Below are 26,912 nucleotides of genomic sequence, written 5' to 3'. Positions count from 1 at the left end.
TGTTTTTATTGCTGTTTTGCCTGTACGATGAGATAGGCATTCGAAACTTGGAGGTGAGGCTCTGCCCTTTTACTCTGCTCTTAACAAGTATACCCAAACATGGATATAACCTGCTGTACCTAGTAGTGCAGACTCTGACTATTTCAACTGAGGTCAAAGAGCCTCTTTAAAATAATTTTATAGCTTTGCCAGAGAAACCTCTGACAGCGGACACATGAGATGGACTGTAAAGTATGAATTGGGGATGGAGCCCACTGGGGCTGGAATTCGTCTGTGTAAGAACGCTGAGGCAAGGGTCCTAAGGAGAGCAGACTAGGACAAAGACCTAAGATGGGGAAGAAGCAAGGGAACTGAGATCAAGTGGGGAGATGGGGGATGGCCAATTGAGCAGGAAAATAGGGAATTTAAGCAAAAAGTCCCAAGAGGTATATCAGAACTGGGATTTGGAAGCCTGGTGGACTTGAGACTGGAATGAAATGAGGAACTGGAGACAGTGGAAGAGCATAATAGTGCTGAGGGCCAGTGCTTGGAAGCTTAAGAGTGAACGAAGAACAACTTTTGTAAAGAAAAGAAAAAAAAGAGGGTGTAAAAGCAGAAGTCGTCATGGCTGAAGAAATGGGTCAAAAGTTGTGTGCAACTTCAGTACACTGCTCTCTGCTGTGTAGAGCCAAAGATTTCTGAGCATGGCCTACCATTTCTTCTTATTTGTCAGATGTTATTTGTAGCTTACCCACTCCCAAAATAACGGCTCATATGGAAGAGAGCATCTTAATGCTGTGGCTGCTCCCTCCACTAGTACAAATAATAGAGGTCTGTAGTGTGGGTCCAACCATTCCACTCTGTGGTCAAGCCACTTGCCTATGAAAGTATTTGTTCTACATATTTTTTCCCCAGGGTTTTAAGAATATACTGAATAAAAATACACTGAATAATAAGACAGTAAAATCAGGTGCTAAAAATTAACCAAGGTTGGAATTTGCTTTGGCAATGCTACCTTAGCTCACTGTAATTCTGACTGTATAGTCATGACGGAAGATCTATTTATACATTCATATAATGCTTATTCCAAGGGACTTCTTCCTCCACTCACTTCTTCAGGTGGATTTGCATGGGGATGCATCAAATTTGATAGCTACAGACCCTGAAAGATGTCACGAATGAGAGAAGTTTGCAAAGAAAAAATGACTGAAGGGATGGGCAACCGAGTGGTGCCTGGGACTCTCTTCCTGCCTCTTTCACAGAGGTCTGAGAGAACTCCTTCGAGTCCCTCACTGCTGTTGAAAAGCTGGTTCCCCTACTCATTTATGCTATTTTCAGAGTGTCTGACTGCTTGATTGTTGGCAGTGCTGAGCAGCCTTTTCCTTCAGTGAGGTCAGTGCTGGTGCACTGTGAAGGTCTCTGACTCCTGGCTGGAGACAACTTACTCAGAGGTGACTGCCCCCTATCCAAGAACCATCGGAGTGTTGTCTTGCTGTGGGGATGGCTGAGGTGGTTTTGAAGGAGCTGCTGAACCATTGCACTTTACAGCTCAGCCTGTTTGGTCACCTGGCACCATTTCTTATTTTCTTTGCTACAGCTTAAATGGAATGACTGCAGCCAGGGGTACTTTAAGCCTTACTCTCTTTGCACCTCAGTTCCCCAGGTATGAAATGAAGATAACTCTTGTTCCTTTTTTCATAGGGAGATGATGCTTATAAATATTAGAGAAGTCATTTTCACAGCATACATACAGTAGTATACATAAACACATGAAGAAATTTGCGCGCTCTCTCTCTCAAAGCTGGAGTTGAATAGGATACAGCAGGAGAGTCTATGGCCATGTGGTGAATGGCACAGTAAATTGAAAATATCATTTTTCTTATTGAGCAAACAGCTCATGATCTTGTGCGCTGAATGGCATGGAACTGTACAAGAAAAATAACCCTAGGTTTTGAGCAGTAACTGAGGATTGTTGTCATGGTGTGTGCACACATAAAGGAAGATGGACTTAAGGTTGCACAAGTGTCCTCAGTCTGGCCCCATCTGCCTTCTGAGTGCTCAGCTTCACACTGTTTAAGATAGCTTTTTGTGCATCATACATACTTAGAAGTACTAGTACTTTGCAGACCTGTATGCCTTTTTACCTTGTTAATGATTCCATAAAAACATGAAGTAACTAGGAATACAAATTCAGTGATAAAGTTTACCTGATATGTTAAAAAGAGTTCTTAAAAGCTGCTCACCATGCCTGTCCACGTGTACCTCCATCTGGTTAACAACCTCAAAGACAGATTTAGAAAGTAATTGAGATAATCTCTGTAAAAATCATGGGTTTCCATCCTACTGTTAGGTGCAATGGAAGCCTAGCATAAACATACATTTGGTAGGACTGAAAACTTGTCTTCCTTCTCTCTGTCCTGTTCTTCCTCTACACCCTTGCTAGAAAGCTAGCTTTCGTTCTGTTTGCCAAGGTCCGCCCCTTTCTTTTGTTTTCTTGTGATTCTCAAATTAAACAGGACTTGATTTAACTAGTGACATGCTATTGAAAAAGTTAGGCTTCTAGCCATGAAAACTGCGAACAGGCTATTTGAATTTTAATTAATGCCTCACATCTGTAGAGGGGTAAGTTTTTGAAATAAGCCGTTGAAACATTTTAGAGGGAAAAAATTAATGGCAGTTTCTCAAAGACCAGAGAACTTCAATTCTCTTTTTCTTTTTTTTTTAAAAAAAAAGACAACTTTTTTGATATTATGTAACACTATTTCATTTTTTGATACAGCACCAGTAAAAGCAAGCGTAGTTCTTGTGCAGAACATCACTGCTTCTTATAGCATTGAATAGCTACAAGACGGCTTGGTCTAACAAGTCCAGAGACTAGGGTGCTTGATTGCTGGTCATCAGTATGTGTTTATGCTGTTAAGTTTTGATGTCCTGAATAATCCTGGTGAGATAACACTTAACAAGAACAACAGATAGGGAGCCCTTGAAATCCTCCACCTTCTCTTCTACTGGGAATCACTGCAGGACTTTTAATTTTGAGCATAATCATTGCTTGAGATTTCATAACAAGATACTAGTATGCTGAAAAATACTGAGCAGATGTTCCTACAGACAAATATTCTTCCTGGTTTTGTGTACATGGAACAAATATTCACTTGCATAGGAACAGTCCAGGTATGAAAAAGATATTTTTGTTGTCCTGTTTGTGTGCTTACATACAGCGGAATGAGATGATTCACAGGTATGTCACATAATAGCCATTAAGCCCCAAAAGGAGGCTTTAAGGATATCCATTCATGCCGCAATCACAAAATTAGTATTGTATATCAAACAGAAGATCACAGCACCAAAAGCCTGAAACTACAGCAAGCCGTGATAACACCGCAGAAGAAATGAGAGTAATAATTGGTATTGTGTCCATTGACTGGCCTTTCTGAGGAAGCAGAACACATGACAATATACTTGCACTGCGGCTAGTCCCTGAGGAACCAGTTCAGAGCTCCAATATCCCTGCGCCACTCTGAGCCAAGTGATCAAGTTCGTCTTTTGTTGGTCTGGATGTGTTGGTCTGGAGCTGCTCTTCATTGATTTTGTATTGTATTTTTTGATTTTAGTGTATTGGTGGTAAAGAAAAATATTTGAGGACACCTTTCCCTCTTTTTTTTTTTTTTTTAAATTGAAAATGTCATGGGTCTATAAATATTTCAGAGTATGAAATATGAGTGAAAATATGGAGGACACTGGAAAAGATGTGAGGAAAATCCAAGCACTGGCCACGTAATTATTTTTGCGTGACAGATTCTATGAAATTTCATTGGTGATATGAGGCACAGGTGCGGGACCCCGTTAGGTTTTGACTGGTTTGCTTGTGCTGCCAGTGTCTGAAGGGCTCGTTTTGAACTTTGTGCTCTAAGAAAAGACACTAGGTCTCCTGGTTTGTGTCCCTTTTTATGTAATAGCAAGATGGCCTAGATTTGCCCCAATTTTGTTGAATTATAAGTAGTTTCTAGTTTATTGCTGAACATAATTGCTCTTGCTTTTGGACAGACAATGTATGCACCTGTGTGAATGAAGAGATTTTATTGTCTTTTATGAAGGGGAAGGATTACTGCAGTAAGAAGTTTGTTGCGAATTGGAGCACAAAGCTTGAGTCAAATAATTCTTATTCCCTATTGCTCTTGATTTCTGTCTTCTCTGGACTGTTTTGTTGTTGATTAACAGCACAGAGGACTGAGTGTCACTTTACACACACGTCTCACGCAACTTATTTAACTACGTGCGTGAACAAGAGTCACCTTCTCATTGGGGCACTTAGGGTGGGTTTTGGTTGCCCATACGTCACCGTCTCATGCTCCTCGAGGTGCTGCAGCATGTCCCAGGCCTTTGCATGGGCGTGCAGCTCTGGTTCAGATCTCGAGCCCTTTGGAGTTTGGAGCACTGGTTGCAGGAGGCCGGGGGACACACGGCACCAGAGACCTGGACTGGAGGAACTGAATCACACCCATAAAATCTGAAGAGAATTTGTTGTTACTGTTCTTATATGAGGGAAGTTGTTTGTTCTGTAACTAGCTAGCCCATTTGGCAGTAGATTGTCTGATAACGAGACCCAAAACATTTTCTGTTCTCCTTAGTTTCTTATGACAGTTTGACACTTCAGAGACTGCAATGGGATGCTACTACTTCATCAGTCAAACTCAAAGAAAGTGGTCTTGTTTGTTCCATTATGTTTAAAAGCACCACAGGAACATCCTAGAAACATATATCTGAACAACTTTACTACTTCTAATTATGTAAATGTTTTACTTTTTTTCTCTCTAAGTTCTCTATTCTAAGCTCACTCTCCCAAAATGCTGAAAAACTGTGGAAGTAAAAGGCAGAAAATGTCAAGGTATCAAAAATGGACTGTCACTAAAATCTTACCTCTCCTACTCCAGGGAATAACTCTGGGATTTGAGAGAGAGAAGGGGAGCGTAATAAGCCTGAGGGATTCCTTGTCAAGGAGGGAAGGAAAGTAAAACCTCTTTCATAAAGTCCAGCCTGTAGTTGAATGTAAGAAATAACGGTGTTAATGAAAGCAGTGCGCACCTTAGTCAAAGTATGCAACTTTTCATGACCCCTTGAAAGATCTGTACATCTCAAAGACCTGCGTGGGCAAGTGCCAAGTCCTGCACCTGGGGAGGAGCAAGCCCACGCACCAGTATATGACGGGGGCCGCCTGGCTGGAAAGCAGCTTGGCAGAAAAGGCCCAGGAGTCCTGGTGGACACCAAGCTGAACATGAACCGTAATGTGCCCTTGCCTTGAAAAAGGGTAACAGTATCCTGGGCTGCATTAAGAGTGCTGCCAGTGGGTTGAAGAAGGCGATCCTTCCTCTACTCAGTGCTGGTGAGGCCACACCTGGCGTGCTGGGTCCAGTTTTGGACTCACCAGTACAAGAGAGAGACGTGGAGCTACTGGAGAGAGTCGAGTGAAGGGCCACTAAGGTGATGAAGGGACTGGAGCATCTCTCCTGTGAACAGACTGAGACAGCTGGGACTGTTCAGCCTAGAGAAGACAGGGCTCAGGGGGGATCTCATCATTGTGTTCAATATTGGAAGGGAGGGTGCAAAGAAGGCAAAGCCAGGCTCTTTTCCGTGGTGCTCAGTGACAGGACAAGAGGCAATGGGCACAACCTGAAACACAGGAGGCTCCATCTGAACATCAGAAATCGCTTTTTCCACTGTGAGGGTGACTGACCACTGGCATAGGCTGCCTAGAGATCTTCTGGAGTCTCCATGCTTGGGGGTATTCAAAAGCTGCCTGCACCCAATCCTCGGCAATGCTCTCTAGGTGGTCCTGTTTGAGCAGCAGAGGGGTTGGACCAGATGACCTCCAGAGGTCCCATCCGGTCTCACCCATTCTATGATCTTGTAGTTGTGGTGAGACGCCTCCTCTTCTGTATTTCTTTAACAATTAAAAAGGTGGAAATTACCATTCTGCTGCCCTTCGCTGCTGTTGTGTCTGCCTATGTTTATTTAGCCCGCAAAATGTCTTCTAAAAGTTACTTTTAATTTATAACATTAATTTATATTAATGTCTAAAAGTTAATATTTCTTTTAAAAGCCATAGTTAATTGTTCTACTGTTTCTCTGTAGTACTGAAAGGTCTGTGAATAGTTACCATATTTATGCTGCGTTGCACAGTCTACGTGACTGTGGTGCTTGCTGATACGAGTAAACAACAGCTAGTATGGCAGAACACCACTGCTCTGTAGAACGTAAGTCTACTCAATTTATAGACTCTCAGAAAACAACTATGAGTGGAGGCAAAACAAATATCAAAACTCTCAAAATATATCTGAGCTCCTAGATATAAATTTGTATACATTGTCTGACCAGACTTTTGACATACTGTGATCAGGTGCATTATTATTTTTGGATAGTTGGACCGTTCTTTTCCCTCTGAATTCTTTACATTTTTCTTTTGCACTCGATTGTTACCTTACCATTACTTTGATGTGTATTTATATATAATTCCATTCATTCTTGCTTAGGGCCATAATGTAGTTTCGAGACAGTCATGCATACTGAACAATGTACCAGTCTGATTGTTATTACCGTACCAGTCTCCTTTGGTACAATGCTACTCCTCTCTCTCCCCACCCAGCTTTCCTTCCGTGTCTAAGTAGTAAAATGCTGATTAAGTTCCCTGCACTTGGAAATTTTGTGCTGCTCATGCACATTAAGCCTTTGTGCTCCCTTTATGTTTTTGCCTACATCCAGGCAGAAGTAGTCGTAATCTTTCTCTTCTGACACTGTTTTCTCTGAAATAATTTGTTTGCTATTATTTGTTCTCCAGAACACCCGTGTTTAGGTAGTGCCTCAGTAGTCTGGATGCCCTGGTGGAGGCTGCTAGTTTGGTGGACGTAGTCATGCTAGTTTACATCAATAGAATTTTTCCTGCATGTTGATTCAGGACAACTATTTTGAATAAGATAAACTTTGAAATATTCATAACTTTCCTTCTTTCTTTAACTGCTTTTTTGGGTGCAATTTTTTAAAAGAAGATGAACTGTCATGCCATCTTTGGAACAGTTTTCATAAGTATTTTGTGTTTTTTCCTCCTCTTTCTTCCTGCTGCAAGTTCTCAAACCATTAGTGGTCATTTGTGCTGAAACAGTCTATTAGTTACAGTAAACCTGCTTGCTGTGAGCTGTGCTATATTAATTATATCTAACAGCCAAGTGGGGGGTTTCTTATATTTGTTTTATAGTTCAGTACTCCTCACAGTTCCTTGGGGACTGCAAACCAAAAATATATTTTACTGTACAGATTGTTCTAGTTGCTAAAGAGCATTTCCTTATTCCTGTAAAGACTTGCTGTGGGAGCAGCTCTAAGTTGACTGAAGGGCAAATTTTTGGCCCAACAAAAGTCATCCATCTAATACCAGATCAGGAGACCATCTTTCTCAGATAGATGCTATTGGAACCAAAAAAATGTCCTTTTGAGAATTAGAAATTTGGAAGTCGCAGTCAGAAAAGTGGCTACCAAGGCTCTGCCAACAAGATGACTGGCTTAAAAATAAAAAGCCCAGCAGCAGCAGTAACAGGGCCAGTGACAATATATGGTCTTACACCTAATGTTATGATTCCACTGCCTTGGGGACAGAATTTTCTGCCTTGGGGACACGTTTTTGTATCTCGGTATTAATCGGCTTGCCACCACATAATCGGTGAACTTGTTGCAGCAAGAGCCTTGGAATAAGAATTGCAATTGAGTTCATCCCAACAGAGCAAGACAGTAGGACACTTAAAAGGGACCCACGTATGTAAAGGTATTTAGGGTGACTTTTGCTCAGCATTATGGAATGCTGTCCCTTTGGCAAACTGACTTAGAGATACAATTTCTTTAATGTCTCTGTTTTAAGAACTAGATGTTGCTTCAAATGAAATCTGAGAAGTTTATTGATGTTACTGTACCAAATTTTCATGTCTTGAAAAGTTTGAAAATGTATGTTATAAATAAATCTCTTTCCAGGCACAGTATGTGCTTTTCCTGCAGCAGTGAAACATGAACAGATGTACTTTGCTATTCTAACCTCAATTCCTTTAAAAATGTTACTCAAAACTTAAGTTTGTAAATTATTCTGGTGTACAGTTGGGCTAGTGGATCACACTGCTTCCCTGTCCCTGCAGAAAATACCTGTGCACCTTTATTGGGTTAAAACTTGCAGGACTATTGAACCTTGCGGTGCTTGTTAGTATAAAGCAAGGAAGTTAGTCGTCTTGCTGCGTTTTGACTGGTAACCAGGGGATGAAGCTCTGTTCCTGCCTCAGTCTCCAAGCCTTCCTGTATGATCCGGAGAAAATCATTTAGTCTTCTTGAGGCCTTCTGTTCCGCACCTATAAACAGGAGACAAGTTCCGCAAGTACTCGCTAATGAGGCCTTGTAATTCCTGACCGTGTTCGTGATGCTTTGGGATCCTGAAAAGGAATGTACCAGATAAAGGGAAAGGACAGATTGCCGTGTTCTTCCTTTTCAAGATTCAAAAGCACAATTTGGAAAAGCCTCTTGAAGTTTGAAGTCCTGTTTCCTTAATATATCCGTCATCAAACATAAATGCGCTTTTTTTTTTTTTTCCCCCTCTCTGGCTCACTTTTCAGCTTTCATTTCTTACTCCTCAGGAAAATCTCCTAAAACTGGTCCATGTGTTTCTGCTAATTACTACTGTATGCTATTTTAGAAAAATGAAGAATAATTAAGTAGTTAGAGGAACTGGGCAGTAAAAGGGGTAGCTTTTGGACAATTCATTAAATAGTTGGTGCCTTTTAATAGTAGGGTACTCCCTCTGCTCATGAATTATTCATTTTAATGCTTTTGTTATAATGGCGACAGTGTTCAGCCTCTGAGGCAGTTCTGGATAGCCTTCCTCTGCTGAAATACCACACAGCAGCAGCTACCATTTGTTTTATAAACTAATGCATCTAAGTCAATAACATAGCAAGTAAATGTATTTTCGCGATCAAGAAAAGGAGAAAGGGGGAAGAATAACAATATTATAACTAAGAGGGTCTGTTTTGCTGAAGGGCTCAGTTTGTTTACTTTTCTGGGAACTATTTAGGGAAATCACTTAAAATAAATATTTTTACAGATTATTGTGTTTAGTATTAGATGCAAATTATATCTATAATGAAAACAGGCACTAGTGTCTCTGCTCTGTATAGCATCGTGCAATAAAAGGCAGTTTAAAAACACTCACTGTACATAAACACATCAAGTCTTTCTTAAAACTAATGTTTAAAGGTCTCTTTGAAACAGTTTTTTAAGATGAAACATAACATAACCACATAACCCACACAGAAAATGTATCTGAGTCATGTGCGTACAGAAATAAAAGTTTCTTTGTGGTGTCTAGTATCAGCCTTTCATTAAAGCATGGACTTTCCTAAAGAGAAATTCCAGTGCAGATGGTTAAGGGTTCTCCCCCCTCTTCCCCCTCCCTCCGCCTTCCTATACCCTGTTCTGACGCTGACTTAAGCCCCTGAGCCTGGCAGGGTGCATTAGGGACGGTCCCCGCACAGAGCGGGGAATTCGGGGCTGGAGACTCCGTGCTACTGGTTTCACTGGACAGAAGCATGTGCTTCCAGTACAGTGCACATGCTCTCTCTCTCGCTCTCTCTCTCTTTCTCTGATGTGATTTAAAAAGGGGTGTTTTCTCCTCAGCCATATATGTACTCCTAAAAACGCCTTCAAGCAACAGATAAGTGCGCGTGGCGGGGGACGGAAGCAGTGAGCAGATAGATGAGCGATTAGGTCATTTGGATTAGGACGGAGGGCTTTTTACACCGAACTCGCTTCTCATTCCTTGCTGATCAGATTATCCGCGTACACGGAGGGTTGAAACTGCGTAAGTAAAGAAAACTCCATAGATGGATATAGTTGCAGAACTATAAGGAGCGCTGAAGAAGAGAAAAGTTTGAATTGAAAGTATATGTGGTTTCGGGGAATCTGAATCATGCAGTATTACTTTCACTTTTTCTAGGCTTGTATTTCCTACGAACAAACCATCGGGGAGATAGAAGTTCTGATTTAGATAATGTCTTGCAGTCTTTGGAATAACACATTCTGCTGGAGGGGGAGTCCTTTTGGCAAAGGTCGCGCTCTGTGAGCGGACAGCTTTCCCCGCTGCCCACATTCACATTGTTTCTGCCGGGAATGTCAACTTTGGGCCTTTTCCTGCAAATTTTTCATGTACCCCATGTAGCTACCCCACGTAAAATGGAAGCACCGATAGGAATCCCTCCTTTCCTTTTTCCTGTAGCTCTGCTCAGACCATTCTCTGTTAGCATGGTAGTGGTACAAAGTGTGTGGTCTTTCAGCTCTGACTAATGCATTTTGTGCTGTGTGACTGAAAATGCCTCGTAGTCTGCCAGGGCTGACTGAGGGTTGTGGAATGTGGTGCCTTTTCTCTGTTTCTCTCTGATTTATTTTTTTTTTTATTAAAAGCCCCCCCCCCCCCCCCCTTTTTTTTTTTTTCTCTCCAGTAGAAGTGTGTAGGCAGCTTGTTGAGAAACCTCAAGATGCAGGGGAAATGCTTGTGCGTTGTGGAATGCGACTTCCCCCGGGAGACCCCGGCCGGGCGGGCGGGCGGGCAGTGAATGAGCAAAGTGGAAGAATGAGAAAGGGAGGAGGTTGGAGGCAGGGACAGATAGGAAAGAGTGAGAGAGGAGGAAGGAAGGAGGTGGAAACGGAGGGGCCCGTTTCCCTTTTTCTGAAGCAATGACAGCTGGTTCTGTCCCGCCTCACATGACAAAGTGCTGGGGAGAGGAGTATTTAAGCTGGAAGCCAGCGAGCAGGGGTGGTCAGCTGATTTTATTTTATTTTTTTTTCCAGGCTTTAGTCAGGTGATCGCGGATGACTCGTCAGCCCACCAAGAAGGGACTTCAGCACACAGGTAAGAGCGAAGCCGTATACGCTTACATGCAACTGGGGGATCCGGGGTGGGGAAGTAAACAGCCCTAACATTGTTTGAATAGTTTAAAAAAAAAATACTCCTGACTTGCTTGGGTGCGTAACACTGTGTTTGTCTCTTTCAGTGTTGCTACTTTCGCTATTCAGTCTTGTTCTTGCATTTTTGTTTTTTTGTTCTGTTTTGGTTTTGGTTTTTTTTTTTAATCTGTCTTTAATTAGAAGCTTTATTGGAAAAAAAAGACCAATTGTGTGTTGCTAAATATAGTCCTGGGTATTGCATGAATGTTGCATTCTGTTACTTTTTGAATAAAATAACTTTCCATAATGCAAGTGTGTCAAACTCATATTTAGAGGGGAATTCCCAAATACTTAAACTATGAGTCATAAAAAGTTAAAGGACCAGTACAACAGTTCACGATAAAAACTCCATTCAGCCTTGGGTAGCTGCTTTTGTATGTGTTGGTAGTTAAATACGTCTTAAAAAAACAACCTAGAGATGTGCAAAAGCTGAAGCAGCTACAACTCTGCTGACCAGAACCCAAAACATAGGTAGCAGAAGCTAAACAGATGACTGGGGAGGAGGATTGTTCGAGCGCTCTCAGTTTCATGCATCTTTTCTTTCATTGTTTGTATCTAAGAACCTGGTGAAAGAGTCTTCTCACATGCTGAGGGTGCTTCAAAGGGCTCTGACTCCCTAATTCCTTTTACATGATGTCTCAGAAAGAAAACAAAACAGAAAACCAGTAATAAGTGCACTTACTCTAAGTGAAAAATTAAAAATAAAAATAGCTAGCGAGCGTGGCAGGTAACAGTGGTTTTCAGCTGGTTGTGCGCTGCCTGGCTATTGTGCCACACTCCCTTCTCTTTAAACATGACTATGGAATGTGTTCTTCCTTCCCATTGCTACTTTTTACTAAAAGATCTCAGATACTCTCTGAAATTTTGAATGACTCAGACTGAAAGATGCATTCAAGAGTTTTTAAGATGAAAAAGGACAGACAAGTGTTCCCAGCTCCCACCTGTAGCTCTGAAAAACTCCTTGTGGTCGCGGGTTGAAGACGACTTTATTTTGAAAAGCTGCCATGCAAATCTCCGTATTTTACTGGTAATCTTATTCGCGTCTACTATTTTGCAGTATTTAAAGAAAAACTATTTGAGACATACTTTTTCCTATCAGTATATGCAGTGCTTCATAAGATGCTGGTGCTGTACACAGGGGGCATGAACACGCATGACTTTCCAATTCCTTTTCATTTCATGATGTTTCTCTTTTCTCATTGTTAAAAACGTCTCTACTTGTGACAAGCTGGCTGTGGGACGTTGGTATTGTCTTATAACAACAGCCAATGCTTAGATGCTCAGATGAACTGAGGTTTTGTCTGGGGGAAGGAGATCCTGGAATGGGGTAGTGGCATGGGTGGAGGACTGTTTCTGTTGACCTCAGTGGACCTTTATCACATGGAAGCCTGAGGAGACACCCAGGTTTGAGTGGCAGGTTGGGAGGATAATTGCAAGAAGCACAGGAAGCATCAAAGAGGTTGATAGTGGTAACAGTGTATTTACAGAGAGGGATAGGAGCTGTAAAGTTGGCTTCTGTACTAGATGATGGCGCAGAGTGCGTTCTTAGGCTTCAAATAGTCTTTGGCAATAGTTCTCCACGAAAGGATTTTGGGACGTATTTTTCCCTTTTTATGGGATGGGAGGAGGAGAGGTTTCATGAGGTGAGGAAAGATTAGTGAAGTGAAACAGTGTCAGGCAATAATGACTGGTTGGCAGAGATTGCTCTGAAGAGACTGGTCTGCTTGCCTTGAGGGCCAATGATGAGGCACTTGCCCTTCAGTGCACTCTTCTGCCTGAGAATTGGGAGTCGCGTAGGCTTCGTTGGGGCTCTGGAGAAATTAGGTCTTAAGTCTGAAAGTACCCCAGGTTCCTGTAAGCTGTTCCACATCGACTTCATCTTAAGCAAAGGAATCTTTTATGAATGAATGCAAATCTTCTTGCGTTGCGTGCAGTTGTCCTTAGGGGGATTCCTGGCAGGTGGGCTTGTCCGGGCTGTGTGCCGCAGAAATGCTGTCGGTGCGTGCGCATAAACAAGACAGTTCTTGGTCTTACACATGGCTGTTCCTGTGGTGTGGGAGGGGATCGGACATGTAAAACTAGAATGGGTAAATATAAAACTGTTTCAGAGAGTACTGATTTATTTTCCTCATTTTTTTTGTCTAGTGTTGTGTTTTTGGTTTTTTTTGTTGTGGTTGGTTGTTTGTTTTTAATCTATGGAGTTTCTTTAATTTATTGATCATCTATGAGCACCAGCATCTCTGAACTCCTGGCAAGGTAGCCTGTCTAGTTCAAATATGTCTCAAAGATAGGAAATATTTTAATTTCAGGTATATTTCTGCCTTTTCATTTGTGTTTTTAGTATGTTTGCATCTGAAGAGAGGGGTTTGAAATATTTCCTAGATTTCCACTTACTGATGTGAGAATACCTCTTTGAAATAACTTCGGACTTGTGATCACTTTAGGTCACGTTTATTTAAACCTGGCATTGCCTAATGATTATGATTACCTTGAAGATAAGTAGGAAAAAAAAAATAACGTGCCTGCAAATGAGGAACTGATTCTGTGTATACGGCATTATAAAGGATAACATCTGCACTATTTAATTTTACTTAAGAGTAGTGGAAGAAGAATTAAGAGTTCAACAGCTGTACTGAGTAAACTTGCAAGAACATGAGCTCTTAACACCTTTAAATACAGAGACGGTTACCTTCATAAATAAAATCAGTTTAAGAATCTCAAGAAAAATCTCAAGAAAGAATAGCTGAATCACATTAATTTAATGAAGTGTTTATTATAATGAAGTGTTCTACTATACCTTTTCTCATAGTTTGTTTTTATTAACTTTGGAGAGTGAAGACCACAGAAATATTTTTTATTTTTTTTTATTACTAGAAAAAGGGCAGACCCTGCTTGCTGTTAGTCATTTCAGTAAGATCTCTGTCCACATATTTCAGGGCTTAATTTGACACCCAAACAGTCATTACTTAAGTGTTATACCCCAATTCTATTTCAGTCAGACAGTTGTTTAAAACCAAAACTCTTCTTTCCCCTCTTTCCTAGTTATGAGCAGACTTGCGAGCGCAGCCACCAGAAATCTGGAATAGGATTTTCCACTTCTGAGGAACTAAGAAGCTTAGATCTTTTTGGTATTATTTACATGAATCTCTCAAGATTTCAGTTGCATACTAAAACTCATATAACCTCGTGAAATTTTGCTATCGCCAGGCAAAATCCTTCTTGTGTCTTTTAGATCCTCTTAGAGGTATTATTTGATAGTTTATTGCGCTGTTTTAATTTTAAAATAGTGCGACGGCTTATTGCTTTAAGTCGGCGTTATTATAGCAAGCTGAGTAGAGCAATTACTGGCTTTCCCTAATGGCCCTTGAGCCTCCCGCAGCGCTCGCCCTACCCCGGGGCTTGCAGCGGAGCCGGGGGGTCGCCACCCGGCGGAGGGAGGGCGGTACTGCAATCCCCCCCGCATCCTCCCCCATCTGCAACCCCCCCGCATCCTCCCCCCCTCCGCACCCCACCGCATCCCTCCGTACCCCCCGGGGCTCGGCTGCGGACCCACAGACGGCCGCTTCCCTTAGGTGGTGGCTTTACAACTGGAGAGGCATGTGCTGGTGCCCCCCCCCTCAAAAAAAAAAAAAAAAGAAAAAAGAAAAAAGGCTGTTAGGGGCAGGTCTAGCAAGTTCAACATTCCTCTCGTTTCTCCCTTTTCCCCCGATATTTTATGCATGTTTTCTGTATTGGAGCAGATTACGTGATATAATATACTGCAAGTGGTGATTAATTGTGTGCAAAGACATACTAAAAAAAAAAATCCACCTCAATGAAAACTGATATTATTCTGAAACGATGAAAGGGGACTCATAAGAAGTCTCTATATTTACTGAACTGTGACATTACTGTTACCATCAAACAATACAAACCAAATCCAGTCTTGATGCAAAAGCATACCAGCAGAATCATTTTTCAAATGGCTGGATAACTGGGAAATGCTCTTTGTAAACTTCGCAGAATCTGTTGGACTGTAACAAAATGTTAGAAACAGAATGGAAATGTTAGAAGCTTCCTAAATCAAGTGTTTTGTGTTAGTATTTACATCAATATACGTGAGCTATTTCCCAAATCAATTTTGCTTTTCTTCTTAGCAGTTGAGAAGAAAAAAATAAATAAATTCTCTTACGACTATATGCATTGATAGAAGTAATAGGCTTCTAAAATAGTCATGAGATCTGACACTTAATCACTGTTTCTGACAAACGATTATTCAGAAGTGAAAGTCCTGCCACAACACGCTTATATTTCAATTGAAAGCTGTCATTGCAGCACACGCTCTAAACCTCAGCTGCACGGACTGAATATCCAGTCAGTTCACCACGGGAAAGGAATAAGCAAGAAACCGTACTGGATGTTAAAATGCCCCTGTACTTTTGAAGCATCCTAAGAATAAAGTGGATACTCTATAAAATGCAAGAGTGAGATGTATGGAACTGCTTGCATGGGACTTGTCGCTGGCAGCCTGCCACTTTCCCCCCCTGCCACCACATGTCACCACATGACCAGCAACAGCAGATTGCGCTCTGTGGAAGCTGATGAGAAGGATTTTTCTGAGCCTGAACACAGAAGGTGCCATAACAAGCATCATAAATGTCCCATATTATAAAATTACTAAAGACGAGGAAGTAGGAAAAGAGTTAGCAAGTGATGCTAATGATGTGCAAAATTCTTCAGCAAAATCAGGGCTCAGTACTTGCTCACGGAAAGCAAAATAAGGCTGAAATGAAGAAAAAAAATGCTGCAATTTGAATGAAGGTAACTGGATCTTGATAGGTTTGTTGGGTTTTTTTTCCCCCCAGTTCATTCAGATCATAGCTAGCTTTACAGTGAATCACCTTTCCTGAGGAATTTATTTATTTGTGCGCTTTTTTAAAAATAGTGTTATGATTTGTCATTTATAAGAGGAGGATATGGCTAAGCCTCAAAATGGTGACCTCCAACTGAGGCTGGCAATCATTTACGTCTTAACAAGAGCAATCAGAAAATCCACGTTAGGGGTGCTTTCCCAAGGGCTGTATTCCAAGCTCTTTAGTATTACTGTATATTCTGAAGCTCCTACTTGGTCTGTTATTCAATCAAAATTCATACTAACAGAAGCAACATATTATGACAAGTTAATAAAGTTTGTACTGTGCAGTGCCACTGCTCAAGATGTTGTTTTCCTAAGGATTTTTTTTTCCTTAAAAATAGAGGCCTGTTTTTTTGTACCTCTCCTCTTCTGTCAAAGTAATCGAAACTCGAGCGACTTTTCCAAATGCTTTCTCCTCATTTATGTAACTATTAAATATCTGAGCGTGCACTGCGTGATAGAAAAGTTTTAATCCTCTAAACTCTACGTTTCATCTGTGGTACAAATTCATTGCTCTCTTCCAAATAAGACTGCCCACTGCTTAGCAGCTACTGGGTAGGAATTGCCACTCTTCGGAGCGGGGTACACAGTTTTGTTCTCTCTAAATCTACAGGAACTTCGCTCATGAGGAGAAGCCAGATCTGAAGCCTTGTAATAAATCTTGCAAACAGGCAGTTATGGGTTTAGTTGTATTTTAATCCATGCATGTTCAAACTGTACAGTTGGTTTGGAGCAACGGCTACATGGGATCTCTTATTGACCACTCCATTATAGGACTGTGGGGTTTTTTCCAAAGAATATTGAAGAAATTCCAAATAATATTGGAGAAATTCATTTCAGTGGTTCACTAAACTTAAAAGGTCTCCGATAAGATGACTTCTTTACTGAGCGCTGTTGTGAGAACTCTGAAGATGTAATGAAACGGACTTCCCCATAGCCCACTCTGTTCACCTTCTCACTGAATTCCTCTTCCTTTGAAGAAAAACAAGGCGTAGAGTTTAAAGCTGAGTTTTCACTGAGCATTTTGCACTGTGGTTAGTTGTCGTGCAAATCTTTGTCTCATACGGGATGTACGTTACGTGCTAAAGCTGAGTATTCTCCTTAATTGAAGACAAAGCTCTTTTCAGAACTTCTCATCTGTCTACGAAAAATGCTTTGTAGATACTGATGTAAATGTTTCCTGAGAAATAGGCGCGGAATCCCCCCCAAAAAACTATCCGGCTGGAAAAAGAGTTCAGCCCAGCAGGTTAACGTGGGAATCCGCTGGTCGGGGGTGGGGGCTGTTGGGGATGGTGGCTGTTGGGGGTGTTTTGGGGCTTATTCGGCTTCGGTCCGTCCTGCGGGAGGCTTCCAGGCAGGCCGCGGGAGGAGACCTTCCACGCTGCCCCCGCCAGCGGGGCGGGGGTCGGGCGGGTGGCACCGGGGACCGGAGCCGGGCCGGGCCGGGCCGCGCCGTGCGGTCCCTCCCAGGATGGCGGGGGTGGGCTGGGGCCCGGAGGGCAGTCCCCGGTTTCCATCGGCGGGGCCGGGCGTGCTTGCGGAGGGCGGGTGTGCGGGGGTGCGTGGGCAGCGGCGGCGGTGACACGGCGGTGGGTGGGGAGCGCGGCGGCTCATCTGCTTCTCCTCCGGCACCTTTTAAAGATACAGCCCACGGCGCCGCTTCGGGGGCTCCTGCCAAGCGCTGCTCGAAATTTAGAGCTCGCCTCGCTGTAAAAATAGGAGTAATTCTGGGCAGAAATATAAAGGTTCCCCGCATTAACCCGCCGCGCTTCCACCCCCCCTCCCCGCCCCCCCCCCCAACCCGCTCCTATGCAGGAGCAGAGCGTTGTGATTTCCCATTAACTTCATACAAATTTATGTCAAAGCGCTTTCTGGAAGCAGAGCCTTGTAAGTAACATCTTGGGGTAAGAATTGCTCTCTTTAGTCCCAGCCAAGGTGGAGAAAGATGCGTTTCTTTCCCTTTTGATTTTCTTAGCTCTTCTGTCTTGCTGCAGCTCTGAATGTATTCTGTGTTCAGTATTTTTGCAAGTATTTGGCTCAAAAGTGGTGAACAGCTTGTTGTTACTGGTGCCTGTTTCCCCCTGAAGCACATAGCATTTTTTCAATTTAAAGGAATAACAAGAATTTCCCTCTAACTAGTAGAAAACATTTGCCTATTTAAAGTTCTTTCAGTTTTGAAAGTGCAAAGTAATATTAATTGCCTACTCTTCACTCTTTTTGTTCTGCAAAAAGCTTAGAAGCTGTTATAGATTAAATACTTGTCAATTTATTCAGTATTAGTACTGCTAGGGTTTGAGAAAATGGAGGCGTAGAGTGGGTTACAGTACTCAGGTTATTTTGTTTTCCCTTTTTATTAGGCTTATTATTCAAGTAATAATGTCCAGTTAGTCAGCTACTGGGTGGACAGGTTGAATAGATTCCAACTTTATAAATGTTAATGCGCATTATGACCAGCCTTGAGTAATAATGGATGACAGTATAACATTCAATCAGAGAGGATGTCTGAACCATTCCAGTACGACTCTGCTATGTACTTTTGGGGAGGACATACACATTTCTCTACAATAGGAAAGAATCTGGTAAATGCAAAAAGCTGCTTTGTTTTTCCAAGGAAAAAAAATCCAGGCAAAATCTTAAGAAATGGCTTCTCCTCCTAATTAAGCATCTCAATATGTGTGATACTATACCTTCACTTTGAGATTTGTTGGCTTTCTGCTTCTGAAAAATCTTACCCTTAGTCTTCAGCCATTTTGTAACCATTACCATATTAAAAAATTGAGCCCTTCTGTCAATCTTAAACTAGAAAAAGAAAAGTGAAGCAGTTGTGGATTGATATGGATGGAGCTTTGAATAACCGGGTCTAGTGGGAGGTGTCCCTGCCCATGGCAGGGGGGTTGGAACCAGGTGATCTTTAAGGTCCCTTCGAACTCTAACCATTCCATGATTCTATGGATTCCATGCCAATGAATGAGGTGGCAACAATCCTCTAATCTTGTAGCTGTTGAGTTAGTATGAATGATACTTGTCATACGTCCCTATAACTATGAGCTGACATTTGCTAATTTAAGCACAAGCATTGTCTTGTAAAATTGTTTAATCCTTATTGGAAAAATACAGGCACTTTATCAACCAATGGTGAGAATGAGAATTAATTTGCTCTTTATTTTTTAATATAATTATTTAATACGTACATGTGACATTTGGAAACTTTAGCTGAAATTAGTCTCTCTCAAATGTGTTTGTCACTAAGATTTAAATGGGCTCCAGTATATTTGTTTCATGTAGTGGAGGAGGAGGGGAAGTAACATTTGAAAGTTATCACCGCTTGCCTGGAAGTATACAAATGCTACCATATGTCCGGAGGTTTTACATCATTTGTTAAGATGAGAAAATAACCTAATCGTTCATACTTTGAATAAGACTAAAAAAAAACCCTAAAAATGAAGTATTATTTCTCTGAGAACAGTATTGTGTAGTCCATTCAGTGTCTGAGGTAAGAGTGATCAGCATTGGCTCTAGACACAATATTGCAAAACAGCAACACATCAGGTATTTTTAAGCTACTGTGTGAACATGGATACTTCAACGTACCAGCACCACTTGTCTTTCAGACCTGACTGAGCCGACATATTTTAAAATAAGTTTGTTGTATATTTTTAATCTTAACCTGTTTCCAAGAACGTTTATTTGTGGAGGTGTGTAAGTGGTTAGCTGTCCTGGACTTAAATGCAGGACAGTCACAGCTCGTGGGAAATCAAAAAATTCCTGGGTGTGTGGTATACATGCTCCTGTCAAACTTCGCTGCTTCTGTGTCATGGGAGGACTGTCTCTGGGGTAGGGTGGTGGAAGCAGAGCTTTTGGTCTACCTAAATGTGCAACCTTCCTTTATGTGTAGGTTTTGAATCTGCAGCCAGCATGCCCCCTTCGTGGCCACCGGCGCGAGCGAGGACCAAGTGTTGTGCAGTGGTGCTCAGAGTTGGCTTTGGGAGGGATTTAACTGAAGGATTTCCCTTGTGAAAGAGAGTGATTTGGGCGCTGGGGGCAAAGGGGAGCATTCAGTAACAGAACCGATCATGTCCTTAACATGAAGGAAAGAAGATGGTTGCTTTTAGTCTGCTTTTGAAGGGTTTAGTAACGGTTTGCACGCCTTTTCCCAGTGGAGGTCTGTGAATGAGATCTTTAGGCAGTTGAGCAAACAGGGAGCTTAAAGAGCTTTGATGAGAAGTTACCAAGGTGGTGCTTATGGGAGTACCGGGCAGACAAACACTTCAAAGATTGTGCAGAGTTCCCAGTGGCTTAAGGAATTATTCGGGTTTGCCAATTTAATTGCACTAATGGTTGTGCCATGGCTCCCTTTAAAAAGGAGGTGGATGCATCAGAGAAAGGAAAAGTTAGGGGTATGGAAGCAGGGAAGTCATCCTTGCAAACCTGTTAGTTGCTTCTGGATCTTTCTTTTTTGTCTTCTGTTGCTTCTGCACGGTTCACAATTTCTCCATGCACACATATCCCGTGCTGGTCCTTCCTCTCCAGCTACAGGTTGGTAGGATTTCCATAGGACTGTTTCAAATCGTTCCTGTGTGTGGGGATGATAATTGGACAAGGGATATTATCTCCTAGTGCCATATTTGCCAAGGCTCTCCCTGAGAAAACCAGTAAGCAAGGACCCAGACAACCCAGCCTCCCATACAGTGGTGTTTGCAGAGCAGATGGCAAACTGCTCTTTCTCCAAGCCCTTCCTAGCTGTATCGCCAGAAGATTTTCCTTAGGACAAGATAGCTGGCTTAGAGCAGAAGGTGTAGTATTGCTGCAGTGCATTTTGTTTGGAAGGTTTCTGTTGGGCTTTCCCGCATGTGTGTGGAGTAGCTCTTCAAGATGCCATTTGTGGTGATTTTTTGCTAGGGAGGAGCTTCTACCAGAGCAGATTTTTAGCCACAGTCATGTGTTATAGCAGTCAAGGTATAAAACGCAGAGATGTACCCAGAGCTGGCTGTTCAGGCAGATAACAGTAGGTCAGTGTTGTCCCTGGTTAAGCGCCTGCTTGCTGAATAGGTCTGGGTCAGCTGGCAACCCTGGTTTTGATTCTTGGTTGGCAGCATCTGCAGAGGGCTCTGGGCTGCTTGTAGAAGCTAAAGACCATGGATTGGGAAACTAAGCATGTCAGCTCTGTGTCGGAGGAGGCTGCCCATGGCTTGGATTAAGGCTGTACGTCTTTCTCTTCTGGGTGAAGTCTGTTTGGGAGTTGTCCAAGCCAGGCTCCCCACATTTTATTGGGCAACATCTCGCAGGGATGATTATGCTGTCTCTTTTGAAGACTCTTGTGACACCTAGGGGTTGCAGAGAGCTGTATTAAAGACCAGGTTCTGCTTCACTACCTTGTAAAGGTATATGTTGACACTTCTGGTCAACATTTTTGAGGGACAGTCCGTGATGCGCAGCTGTCCAGGCTGCCTCTGGTGCGCCCTGTGGGGAGCAACCACTTGGATCCTTGACTTTCCGTCTGTCTTCCAGTTGGGGGCACTCTCAAAATGACTCTGATGGTGTATGGTCAAGGAATTTGGCCTTGACGGAGTCGCTGGGAGCATGTTAACAGGGTAGTGAAAATGCAGCCCTGCTTAGCAGAAAGTGACTGTTGTTAGGTAACTGGTCATAGCGAACAACGCCCTGCCACCTTGAAGTTACTCTCTAATGCAATCTGCTCATAGAAATGTGCTGCTGGATGAGTGAACTGGTGTATTACTTTGGGGGAGCTATAATCCTGCAAATTCGGCATGCAGGAAGGAGATTCCCTTCTGAAGTCCCTCTCAGCTGAGCCCCATACAGGCGGTGAGGGCACTGGTCTCCGAGACTTGGATATGCCCCCATTCTCCAAGAAGCTCCAGAATTATCTGCTGCTGTAAGTAGAAGGATGGATGAAGAGAAAGACAGGAAACCTACTATTATTTTTCATGTGACATGAAGCTCTTTCTCACCAGCTTTTGGCAAGTGAGAACACAGTGTAAATCTGGAAATAAAAATTATTTAAATTGTCCTAAATAAATACAACATGCTTGTCAATAATAATGTTTTGACCTGGCATCTGATATTGAGCCAAACTGGAAATTTATCTTTTAGGAAGAAGTCTTTCATCAGCAGCCCTCCCTTTCTTATTACTTTTTTTTTTTTTCCCCTGGGTGAAAATCTTTTGAATTCTAGTTTTTACGAGAAGTATAAAATACATATTTTTTTTTTATCCATGCATTCCATTCAAAAGTACTGTTGTGTTGTCAAAGCCACAATGAAGTAACTGTGAGATACCTATATGTTTCACGGGACTCCAGATATGGAGGAATTCCATGTTAGCCAAGCAATATAACATTTTTCAACCTTTGGGGCAAGGGAATTTTGTAAGGTTTTTTTAAATTTTCCCCTCAGTAATAGAGCTTGATTTGTTTGAATTGTAATAGTGGGGATAGACAAGGGCAACTAGCTACATCCCATTTTTCAGTTTAGAGAACTTATATGGAATTACTGCTTGTAAATTTTAAGTGATGTTTAGATTGTTAAAGAACAAAGTGATTAAATTACATGATTTGGATCCTCTGAAGTTTTGCTAAAGATCTGAGTATTGTTTGGTTTCAGTATGCTTGCTTTAGTGTGTTGGTTAGGGCTCTTCATAAACAAAATACAAACATTATCTTTATTACTCACAGTGCTGCTGCATACTTGCGGTTTAGGTTTTGCCAACTATTTGCAATGTATAGCCACAGACTCTGTCTGGGTGGCATAAACAACAACAAAGTCTTTCTGTTCCTATCAGGACTTGTTTTTTCAATTAGGCATATTAGTGTATCATTAGGCAGAGAGGTAAGAGTGCGCCCATGTGTGTGACTCTTCTCTACTCCGAAGTGGCAAAAAACCACATCAGAATAGATTTACATGCACCTCGTTAGCCGTAAGCACCCACAACATGATTAATGCTCTACAAGAGAGACAGACAAGACTGTCTCAGCCCTAAGAAGCTTACAGTCTAACGCTGATAAGGCTGGCCTTGTAATTTAGGAGCTGTGAAATTAATTTTGTGTTTATTAGTATTGCGACCCTCCTCTGGATGTAATTCTGGGGTATAGAAGGCATCGTAGGCATAGGAATTAGAACTAGCCTGCAGTGGTTTCGCTAATCCATGCAAATCAAACGCCTCCTGTTAGCTGTGTGTAAGGTGCAAGACCAGAATGGCGCCTCTGCCATTTTAAGACCTCTCCTGGAACGTGCCTTAAAACAATTTTCAAATGACAGGTTTCAGGAATCACCGGCTGATTTAGATACTCGCATGTGCATTCATTCCTGAATCACCAAAAAATCATACTCCTGGACTGCCTTTTTGAATTTACAGGGCAGAAAAAAAAATTGCAGTGGAGGGAAAGCAATAGCGTGTACCCAAAGCTGTACCATGCCTATGAATTTGGAAGGAAAAAACCTCTATATTTTATTATGAGTTTAGCAGTGTATTATGTTCTTGACTACAACTCAGTCGTTCACACACCCCACCCTAACCTTCCTATAGTTTTCCTTTATAGGATTGGAGAAACAAAATATAGAATCACGGAGAACAATTTGCGCTTCGTTTTTGATCATGTTCCCGTCCCATGCTTTAAATTGTATTTGCAAGTGTTGGCATTTTCAAATGGAATTTCCCATCAGGTTTTCTTGAACTGTTTCAGCAATTCTAGAAATGTACAGGATGTGTGACTTTTTTGAAAGCAAAACAAAATTTCAGTTTTCAATAACTACTTTCAGAAACATCTCTTAAGCCATTGAAGTAAATAAGTCTTCGTAATGTCTGTACTAATTTAAAGCCACTGAGTTTACAGGAGGTTTTCTGCCAAAAATCTGTGGTGTTTAGATAAATCCCTAATGATTTTGCCAAGTGCATAATATATTTTTCTCTGTATTTGGTTAAAAATTGCACTCTGCCCTTAATCTGTTTTTGTGGCCAAAGTGGCTAGATAGCAGACTCTCTTTTGAATTTGACACTGAGACAGCTGAGAAGGGCAGGTAGCAAGGATACTTTCTAGCAACTGGTTTAAAGCCTCATAACTAAAATATACAAAATTATATGATATATAATAATAATGAAAACATGATTAGTATCTGGGACCAGGGTGTGAGAGCTTTCTGCTTAGTGGCTGGGAATGTTACTGCTCTGAGCTATACTGATATAGAGTGATTTTTTGCCAAAGAAAAGTGTTCTTTTCCTTTCTGAAGCTATCTGCCTAACTACTGCAAGAAATGGCAGCTATTTGCTATGGAAAACTGGGAATTAACTTTACCAAGGGACGTATATCTTCTGGAGGAAAGTCAGCAGTCCTGTTCAGCCCTGCCGTTGTACGCCAAAATAAGGATCAGGAGCATTTGAGGACTTTGAGTAGCTGAGAAATAATTTAACCTGAAATGTAAAAGAAATCCACCTGTGGTAATGCATACTGTTGTGTTATAAATAACGACGACCATTGACGAAGTACGGATAACGGTAAAGTTGTTGCTGGTTTATCCTTTAATAAGAGATAGTCAGCATCTTCTCTGGCTAACTTCTGACAACTTGCATTTTATTGCTACTTGGAACTTACTCTTCATTGCAAGTAAAAGCTGTAATTGGGGAATACCAGTGATTTTTTTTCTCGGGGAAGGTGGGTGAGAATTGACATTCCTTGAAACTGTGAATATAAAGAAAAAATTTCTTACGTGCTTATTATTATACTACCACACCTGTAAGCCGTCTCAAAATACTGGTGGCTACAGAGTGGAACCAATTTCTTTTCAGGAGAGTTTCTATTGCTATGTTTTGAGGGGCTTTGAATGTTTGTTGGAGACTTTCCATTGCTGTTTTACAGGGTGATTCCAGGGGAGGCTGTTGTCTAGCAAGTCTTGAGTCCTGGGTGTTTTATTGCAAAGCGGTCTTCTCAGTTATTTTGTTCCTCCTCGCATGTGTCCAGCATGTGAGGTAAGACTCTGAGATGCTCTTAAGGCTGTGATAATCCACGCGAGACATGTTCAAATACGCCTCTCACCAAGCACGGTGATAAGTTGGCTGGGCTTTCCTACTACCCATGAACATACCGAGGCTTGGATGAAACCGGGTACTGAGTGATACTGAAAAAAGGGAGGGATGACGTCCACAGGTAGCAAGGAGGTTGTCTGGCCAGCAAATTTCATGTTTGCCATGGTCAAAGCGGGCCTTCCAGCAGGAGAGTCAAGGGAATTCTCATGTGCTGTTGGCCGTGAAACTTTTTGACCACCTGTGGGCAAGACCATCTGTCTCCCAGGACTCCAAAGCGCACCCATTTAGTTTTGGTTTTTAAGTGGTAGCTTGAGTGTTCTTGAAGACCACTAGGAGACATCAACAGGAATGACGCTGTTCATGCATGTTGGCATGATCATCAATGGGGTGGCGTCAGCTGGCAGCAGGCAGGAACCCCCAGCCACTGCTTCTGCTGGAGCTTGTGACCTTCAGGCGGTGCAGGAGCAGGGTGGGGGTAAGACCTCTCTCCAGAGCGGGTGTTGGCTTCCTGTTCACAGGCCAGTTTGAATGGGGATTGTAAAACACACGCACGCACACGTTATTCCTCTTGGGGCTTGGCTCAGGTTACTCAAGAGATCTTCCATTTTCTTCCTTCCCCCACATACGCCGCTGGAGTCACAGCAGCTGTGGAGGTCTCCGCAGAAGTTTTCTGTCTGTCTGGGAATCGTGTCTTTAAGGCTTGTGGTTCAGCTGACTTCCCGAACACGCTGTATACCCGTCCTTTCTACAGAGATTTTTGCTGGGCACGTGCAAGAGAATTACTATGGGAAAGATCTGGAGTTGTTTAGGGGGAGGAATTGATTCCAAATGATGTCTTGCTGTAGCTTTATTGTGTTTTTCAGACAATGAATTAAATACCGTTTTCTCCATACTAGGAACTTGGACGCAAAGACTCTCTACCTTTTTAGTTATCAAAATCAGTGGTTTCTTACCCAGTACAAAAAAACATATGTCCTTGGTTATCTATCTAGCTAGTAATTAATAATGCATGGTTTCGTTTCCAAGTATCTATCTTGGCCTCTTTAGAAAGAGGTTTTGTGTCCTGAACCCCTTACAGTTTTCCCAGTATTGCCACTTTAATGGCTATTCCAAAGTGCAAAAAACCCAGTGGTTAACACACGCTTTTCCACGACTTTATCTCACTCTTACAGGAAAAGACAAAGGGATATTGAGTGTTTTTCTGTTTGCATTTTTCATTAAATAAGTTGTCTTTATTACAATGCCTAGTAAAGCATCTGTGCTGAAGTCGTAAAGCATGTACTCCATGGACTTTCATCCTCAAGCTAGCCCTGACTGATGAGATTACACACGGTCTAATATGTACTCTTCACTTTTCATTATTAGCAGCAGTTCTTTTGCCACTGGAGCAAAAGGGCATCTAACAGATTAAGCAAGATTTTGCTTAAAGATGCTAATCTTTTCCTGTTACAATAGGAAAAAATTAAAAAGAGGAGGAAAGTAATTGAAAGGTTTTATTTAATTCCTGAGAAATTTTTAAATGGATTATATTGATTAATAAAATTGCTGCATCTTACGGCAGAAACTTTTTAGAAGAAGGCAGTAATTGTAATTAATTTTTAGTCTGTGCCACATATTTGATGATAGCTCTGATTCATGCTATTATATTCTCTCTTCCTTCACCCACAGCAAAACAAATTTAATTTGATTCATACCCTTAAGAAAAAAAAAAAAAGGCAAAATTACTCACATGGTTATGATTCAGCTCTTGGCATAAAACCCTGTCCTCCTCCATCCTCCCCTTCTCCCACCCAAACCACCCCCACCCTCACCCACTGTATATTTATGTCACCGTAGTCTGAAAAAGTTGAGTAGCTCTTTAAAAACAGAGCGAATGAAATCCTTCTTCGAGCTGCCGTATTACTTATGTTGATACGAGTCTAATAAGACTTCCTCTTCACAAGTGGTATGGAGGCAGCAGCAGTACTCTGTTTTCCATGT

The 26,912-nt window shown here is 41.9% G+C and overlaps 1 long non-coding RNA gene across 1 annotated transcript in view; it reads left to right on the top strand.

The window, feature by feature from the left end:
* LOC134524196 (uncharacterized) overlaps positions 1–26,912 on the top strand; it is a 79,872-nt gene that overhangs the window by 26,866 nt on the left and 26,094 nt on the right. The window contains exon 3 of the long non-coding RNA XR_010073516.1: positions 10,849–10,909. This is a non-coding gene — a long non-coding RNA (uncharacterized LOC134524196). The remainder of the gene's footprint in view (positions 1–10,848; positions 10,910–26,912) is intronic.

The sequence above is a fragment of the Chroicocephalus ridibundus genome, chromosome 1, assembly GCF_963924245.1.
Source record: "Chroicocephalus ridibundus chromosome 1, bChrRid1.1, whole genome shotgun sequence".
In the NCBI taxonomy this organism is placed as follows: domain Eukaryota; kingdom Metazoa; phylum Chordata; class Aves; order Charadriiformes; family Laridae; genus Chroicocephalus; species Chroicocephalus ridibundus.
This window is presented reverse-complemented; position numbering and strand designations above follow the sequence as displayed.